Source organism: Capra hircus, chromosome 17 (assembly GCF_001704415.2).
Source record: "Capra hircus breed San Clemente chromosome 17, ASM170441v1, whole genome shotgun sequence".
Taxonomy (NCBI): domain Eukaryota; kingdom Metazoa; phylum Chordata; class Mammalia; order Artiodactyla; family Bovidae; genus Capra; species Capra hircus.
In genome coordinates, this window is record NC_030824.1 from 49,971,460 (window position 1) to 49,979,666 (window position 8,207).

Genomic DNA, 8,207 nt, shown 5'->3' on the forward strand with positions numbered 1-8,207 from the left:
GCTGATTTACTGCAGGTCCCTTAATGGTACCCTTCACTTTGGCTAAAGGGACAGAAAGAACTCTTCCTCTATTGCAAGAAAGAAGGCCTATCATGGGGTCAGATGTCAGTCATCTAGTCAGGTGACAGGCAGACAGCTGGGACCCAGCTATACCTCTGGAGTCTGATGGCCTGCAAGAGGGGTTCTTTCTAGACTAGATCCACCCCTAGATCCCTCTCACCCCAGAAACTTGAGGCCAAATGCTGCTCACAACTGGAGCCCAAGCTAAGGTGGGGACCATTGCAGCATGACTTCTATCTTGATATTAACTTGAAAAAAATCTTCCAAGTTCAGCAAAATGGGTACACAGATTTTCTTGAGACCTCTGAGCTGTTCCTACCAGCTAAAAGCTGCCCCAGCTGCCCAGAAAAAATTAAAGAAGACCTTGGCTAAACCCTATATAAAGTATATGGTGGTGGTAGATAATGTCACACTCCACTTTTGCTGTCAGGCACTTCATATAAAGACCTGATGCCATGTGATTTGACTCAGATTTGTTACATCAAACCAAGGTATCAAAGGAAATTGTTGGTTACATGCTCTTTGGCATAGTTATACAGGAAGTAAAAACAATGTAGCTAGAGAGTCTGTCCCTTGAAGCTGACCTCTCTGACAAGTCTCCTGTGATCTGTCCCCATGGCTTGCATCTTTGCTAACCAAACCAGTACTACAAGTGTTGGCTTGATTACTTCTAGCCAGTAATGTGGTTGTGGCAGGTGATATAGAGTTAATAGCCTATGTACCTATTTGTCATTTGAGGAAACTCATGCTCGATCTGAAAAAGGCCAAGATTTTAGGTCAGTGACTATCTTTAATCCTATCACCTGAGCACGACCATGCATCGCTCTACAGACTGACTTGCATCTGCCCTGTTGTTTCTCAACTGCAACAGAGTGAGTATGCACTGCATTTGCACAGTCTAGCCAAGAAGGCCCAGGATGAAGGACTCCTTTCTGATGTTGTATATCTTCAAAATACCAGCAAAAGATATAGTCACCAAAGATAGTGGCCTTTGTCCTTTCTGAAGTAGATAGTCAAGCTAAAACCTGCATTCATCAAGCCCTATGGCATAGTGACAGCTGCAAATTCTTCTTTCCTAACTGATGGTGCATCTGCAATGCTCAAGAAAAAAACTCTGGTCATGGGTTATAAGCCGAAGGCACATATGAGGGATTTTGTATATTTGTTTCAGGATTCCAAAGATCAGCTTTCACTTGAACCAACATATGCTACTCTAAAAGTGCTAGAAAAGTTAGGATTAACAATAAATGATATCAATGCCTTGAATTTCATGAAGCTTTCTCAGGTCATATTTTAACTAACCATAAAGTCATAGATTCTGATTAGTTTGTACAAAACTACATGGATAAAAAATGCAAAGTTGCATTGAGTCCTTTGAAGAAGTTTAACAACTGAGGTGAATCAATGTCCCTAAGACACGTGTATGGAGACACTGGCTGCCAACAAATTATGGAAGGACAAAGGTGAGCATGACTTAGTGGCTGTCTATGAGGTAGAGTGCTGGGCCATGCTATGATAGATAACAGACTTTTGTGCAATACTTACCCTAGACAAGGCAATTTCAATGCATTACTAAATGACATATATATTTCCTAGTTCTTCTTAGGAAACACAATTTGTGGCCTTCTGTAAAATCTTTGCAAGTAAACCTTGCTAGTGTTCTGAGCTTTCCAATAATCATGGCTCACTGCTTTTTCAGGGATTTCTTAGTCATCAGAATCTCACATAGTGATATGTTTAAGCATTTGTTTTTGGTCTCTATTTTCATTAAAGATTAAACAAATGGTTGCAATTTGAGAAAGAGATTAGCTAGGGTTTGAAATCATCCTTATATTATTTGAAAAATATATTCATTCATATTTGTGACCTAAAGAAAAATTATTTCCTGTGATATACAAACCAATGTGCTTCTGTCTTTATGGAAACATAGTTCAGAATTTAAGCATAATTTAAAGCTTACAATAAATATTTAGATTAAAAAAAACATATTTGTTAACCTTAAACTGGAGAATTGTTGGGGGGGAAGAAATAATAATTATTCTTACTAGGTACTCACACTACCCATGAAGTGGTATACTATCATTTGAAAATGGACTTAAACTATATGTGAATACCTATTGCAACATTTATCGTTACCTTGGGACAACCATAAAAATAGCAAAACAAGAGAAGTATAACCTATGTGCTAAAAAAAGAGGAAATATGGAATCATGTAAAATGCTCATTTGAAACTACAAAAGGCATATAAAGAATGGAAGGCAAAGTAGGGAAAAAGAAGGAGAACATTAAATTCAAAACAGTAACAAAGCTGGTAGATATGAGTTCAAATACATCTCTGAATATCAATGGTCCATATGCATCAACTAAATGATAAACATTGTTAGACTGAACCACAAAGCAAGACCCAATTATCTAATGTCTTCAAAAAACTCATTTTAAATATATATAAAAACATGTATAGATTTGAAGTAAATGGTTGGAGAAAAATATAGTAGTACTAATCAAAGAAAGCAGAAGTAGCTATATTAATTTCAGATGGAGCAGACTTCAAAGCAAATACAGTTATTGTGGATAAATAAGTTATGTAATGATTAAGGGGTTAATTTTCCAGTAAAGTATTACAATCCTTAATATTTATACCCCTAACACAGAACATAAAACTATGAGAGGCAAAGTCTGATAGAACTAGAAAGAGAAATAGGTGAATCCACTATCATGTTGTAGATGTCAAAACCCTCTCTCAGAAATGGACAGATGAAGCAGGCAGAATAGGAGTAAGGACATAGCTGAACTCAACAAAATCATCAATCAACTGGATATAATTGACATTTCTAGACTTAATCTTCCAACAACAGCAGCATACACATTCTTTTCAAGCTCACACGGAACATTCATCAATATAGACCATGTTCTCACTTTAAACACATCTTAAAAATTCTAATAGTATAAATCATACAATGTCTATTCTCAGATCACAATGAAATTTAACTAGAAGTCAATAATAGAAAGACAACCAGGAAATATCAAAATATGTGGTGATTAACCAACACACTTAAAGCAATATGTAGACCAAAGAAGAAATCTGGAGAAAAAATTTACAACATTCTTTCTAAAATTAAAAAACAACTTATGAAATTTGTGGGATGCAGCAAAAACTATAATTGGAGAGTAATTTATGGCATATAATTTATAACATAAAATTAGAGAATACATATACTAGAAAAGAAGATTTATACTATAGACCAAAATCCCTAATGGATATTAATGCAAAAATCCTCAACAAAATATTAGGAAGTTGAATGCAACAATGTATGAAAAGAATAATATACTGCAAACAAGTGGGATTTATCCCTGCTAAACAAGGAAGATTGAGCATTCAAAAATCAGTTAATGTAATTCACCAATAGCCTAAAAAAGCAAAACCACATGATCATATCAATAGAGGCAGAAAAAATATTTTACAAAATCCATTCACCATTTATGTTAGAAACTCCCAGAAAACAAGGAGTAGAGCTAAACATTCTCAAATTGATAAAGAATATAAAAATTCTACAGCTAACATCATTCTTTAAACTGGAATAAATATTGCCAGAAGAAATATCAATAACCTCATATATGCAGATGAAACTATCCTTGTGGCAGAAAGTGAAGAGGAACCAAAGAGCCTCTTATGGACAGTGAAAGAGCAGAGTGTAAAAGCTGGCTTAAAAATCAACATTCAAAAAACTAAGATCATGGCATCCAGTCCCATCACTTCATGGCAAATAGTTGGGGAAACAATGGAAACAGTGACAGATTTTATTTTCTTGGGTTCCAAAATCACTGCAGATGGTGACTACAGCCATAAAGGTAAAAGACAATTTCTCTTTGGAAGAAAAGCTATGACTAACCTAGAAAGCATATTAAAAAGGAGAGACATTACTTTGCTGACAAAGGTCCATTTTCAAAGCTATGGTTTTTCCAGTAGTCGTGTATGGATGTGAGAGTTGGACTATAAAGAAAGCTGAGTGTTGAAGAATTGATACTTTTGAACTGTGGTGTTGGAGTAGACTCTTGAGAGATCCTTGGACTGCAAGGAGATCCAACCAGTCAATCCTAAAGGAAATCAGTCCTGAACATTCATTGGAAGGACTGATGCTGGAGCTGAAGCTCCAATACTGTGGCCACCTGATGTGAAGAGCTGACTCATTAGAAAAAACCATGATACTGGGAAAGAGTGAAGGCAGGGGGAGAAGGGAATCACAGAGAATGGGATGATTGGATGGCATCACCAACTCGATGGACATGAGTTTGAGCAAGCTCCAGGAGTTGATGATGGACAGGTAAGCCTGGCATGCTGCAATATATGGGGTCACAAGGAGTCAGACACAACTGAGTGACTGAACTGACGGACAGACTGAACATCATACTTAATGGTAAGAAATATTGTTTTCCCACCAAGATTAGAATAAGGCAAAGATGTCTTCTCTCATCACTCTGTTTCCGTTTTGTACTATAGACATTTTAGTTAGTGTAAACAAGAAAAGGAAGTAAAATATATACTGACTGGGAAGGAAGAGATATAATTATCTTTGTAGATGACATGATCATCTGTGCCAAAAATCTGAAAGAACTGACCCACAAAACTTAAAACTAACCAGCAGAGTTGGAGGATACAAAATTAATACATAAAAATCAATTACTTTCTTACACATCAGCAATGAACAAGTAGAATTTGAAATTAAAAACACGATAGCATTATCATTAGTACTGCTGCTGCTGCTGCTGCTAAGTCATTTCAGTCGTGTCTGACTCTGTGGGACCCCATAGATGGCAGCCCACCAGGCTCCCCCATCTCTGGGATTCTCCAGGCAAGAACACTGGAGTGGGTTGCCACTGCCTTCTCCAACATTAGTACTAAAAAAAGTACAATAGGTATAAATCTAACAAAATATGTACAAGATCTATATAAGGAAAACTATAAAACACTGATCAATGAAATGAAAGAAAAACTAAATAAATGAAGAGATAGTTCATATTCATGTATAGGAAAACTCAATATTGTCTCTATTGTTACGATGTCAGTTTGTTGCAGAAACCAGTAATTGAGAAGCCAAGCACCACACTTGGAGAGTTGGAGAACTCAGGTTTATTACCCTGACAGACCCAGAGGACTTAACACTCCAAGCTCTGAGGCCTGAACAAAGGGGTTACAGAGTTTTTATAGACAGATTATAGTGCGCAATAAGCTGGTTTAAACTAAGGGGTTTCAATGTGCAAGAGAATAGCAGTCAAGATGGGGAGAGGGATGCCTGACCTTTACATGGACAGGCATTATTAAGCAGGTTTGCAAGGGCTGGGTAGTTGCAGAGAGCAGGACAAGGGTGAGTGAGATAAGCTCCAGTTCCTAGTATTGTGATAGTAAAGTGAAGTCACTCAGTCGTGTTCGACTCTTTCCAACCCCATAGACTGTAGCCTATCAGGCTTCTCTGTCCATGGGATTTTCCAGGCAAGAACACTGGAGTGGGTTGCCACTTCCTTCTCCTACTATTGTAAGTCCCCACTTTCTGAGACTATGTGACTTACGTGATCCAAACTTTGCAAGAAGCAAGCTAAGTTACAGAGGCAGAAGGAGTAGGAGGTTATGTAAAATTTTGGATATGGACAAACTGATTCTACAGTATACATGAAGAGTTAAAAGCACTAAAATAGCCAATAAAATACTGAAGAAGAACAAAGCTGGAAGACGGACCCTGTTAGAGCAAGCAGGTAGCTAGGTATGAGCAGAGAAATGGGGACAAGAGCTGGGTGGCAGGAAATCCCACATCTTGTAAACAGCAGGGATCCATAGGCAAAGGAAAGCAGGAACCTCAAACTGACAGGAAACCACATATTTTGGGTGATAAGTGTCTTCTGGGTAGTATAGACAAAGAAAGGTGGGGAAAGAGATTATCTCCTGTGACTGAATACAACATTTTGCTCATTGTGCTCTCATTACAATAAAATTAGTCTTACAGATAAAAAGTACTCAGCGTGCACCAACACCATGACACTTCTGATCTAAGCTGAATAAGCACAAAAATCCCACCTTTCCTTAGGGAAATGGAGTTGGGATGAAAATCAGGGAATATGACCCCCAAACTCCTCTTTCCCCTGATTATTCCACCGTTTCATTTATTTGCCCCTCATAACCAGCTTGGGCTTCCCTGGTGGCTCAGAGGAAAAGAATCTGCCTGCAGTGCAGGAGACCCATGTTTGATCCCTGGGTTGGGAAGATCCCCTGGAGAAGGGAATGGCAACCCATTCCAGTATTCTTGCCTGGAGAATTCCATGGACAGAGGAGCCTGATGGGCTACAATCCATGGGGTCCCAAAGAATCAGACTCGACTGAGTCAGACATATGACTAGCTTGCCAAAAAAACTCGATGCAGCAACTCCTCACCTGCCTGCCCATTCTCCCTCTGAGAGCATATCCGTGCTTAAATAAACTCTTACTTTACTTTCTTAACCTTTCTGCTTTGTCTCCAAATTGTCTCACAACAACAACAGAAAAGAATCTTAAATTCACCGGGAATAACACTGTCTGACTTCCAGATTTACTATAAAGCTACAGTAATCAAGAAAGCATGAAGCAGGGCACCCAAAGCCAGTAACCTTAAGGATAGGGTGGGGAGGGAGGTAGGTGGAGTGTTCAGGATGGGGGGGAAACATGTGTACCGATGGCCATGTATACCTATGGCCGATTCATGCTGCTGTATGGCAAAAACAATCACAATATTGTAAAGTAATTTTCCTCCAAACATAATAAATTAATTAATTTAAAACAAAACAAAGAAAACATGGAATTAGGGAAAGAAAAGAAAATTGATCAGTGAAACAGAATAGAGAGCCCAAAAAGTGACACAAATATAATCAACTGATTTTTGACAAAGGAGCAAAAGCAATACTATGGAGCAAAGACAGTATCTTCAATGGATGGTGCTGGAGCAATTGAACATCAATGTGCAAAAAAAAAAAAAAAAAAAGTATATGTTTATACATAGAGCTTACATCCTTCACAAAAATTAACTCAAAGTGAATCATAGATGTAGATGAAAAACACAAAACTATAAAACTCCTAGAAGACAACATAGAAGAAAACCTCAATTACCTTAGATATGTCCAAGACTTTCAGATACAACACAAAAGGCATTATCCATGAGAGAAATAACTTATTAATATAAGCTAAATTTAATTAAATTTACAAACCAGAGTTCTGTGAAAGAGAATATCGAGTAAATGGGAAGACTAAGTCATATACTGGGGAAAATATTTGCAAAAAACACATATGATAAAGGACTGTTATCTAAAATATACAAAGAACTCTTAAATTTGAACAATAAGAAACAAACAAACTGATTTAACTAATGGGCCAAGGACTTTGACATATCTCACCAAAAAGAGATGGCACAGATATCAGATAAATGTATGAAAGATGCTCTGCATCATGTCATCAGGGAAATGCAAATTAAAACAGGGAGGTATACCTACAATCATATTAGAATAATCAAAATCAAGAACAGCAACAACCCCAAATTCTGGTGATGATGTAAAGGGACATGAACTCTGATTACTGCTGATGGCAATGTAAAGTGGTACAGCCACTTGTAAAGATGGTTTGTAAAGTTGCCCACAAAAGTAAAATACTCTTACTATATGATTCAACAATCATGCTTCTTTATATTTACACAAAACATTGAAAACTTCTAACACAAAAAGCTGCACATGTATATTTACAGTAGCTTTATTCAAAACTATAAAAATTTGAAGCAACAAAGATGTCCTTCATTAGGTGAATAAGTAAATAAGCTGTGGTACATCCAGACAATGGAAAATTCTGCACTACAATTCACTATCAAGCCATGAAAAGACATAGAGGAATCTTAAATGCATAGTACTAAGAAAGAAGTCAATCTTAAAAGGCTATGTTATGATTTCAACTAGATAATATTCTGGAAAAGGTAAAACAACACAGTAAAAAGACCAGGGTTTTCAGGTGGGTATGTGGGAGGGAGGAATAACTAGATGAAGCAGGGAGAATTTTAGGGCAGTGAAAATACTCTGCACTGTGCTTGTGCTCAGTGATGTCCTACTCTTTGTGGCCCCATGGACTGTAGCCAGCCCACTGC

General features: G+C 37.4%; 1 pseudogene; it reads left to right on the forward strand.

Annotated features, from left to right (window-relative positions):
* On the forward strand, positions 309-1,527 carry LOC102169691 (annotated as a pseudogene).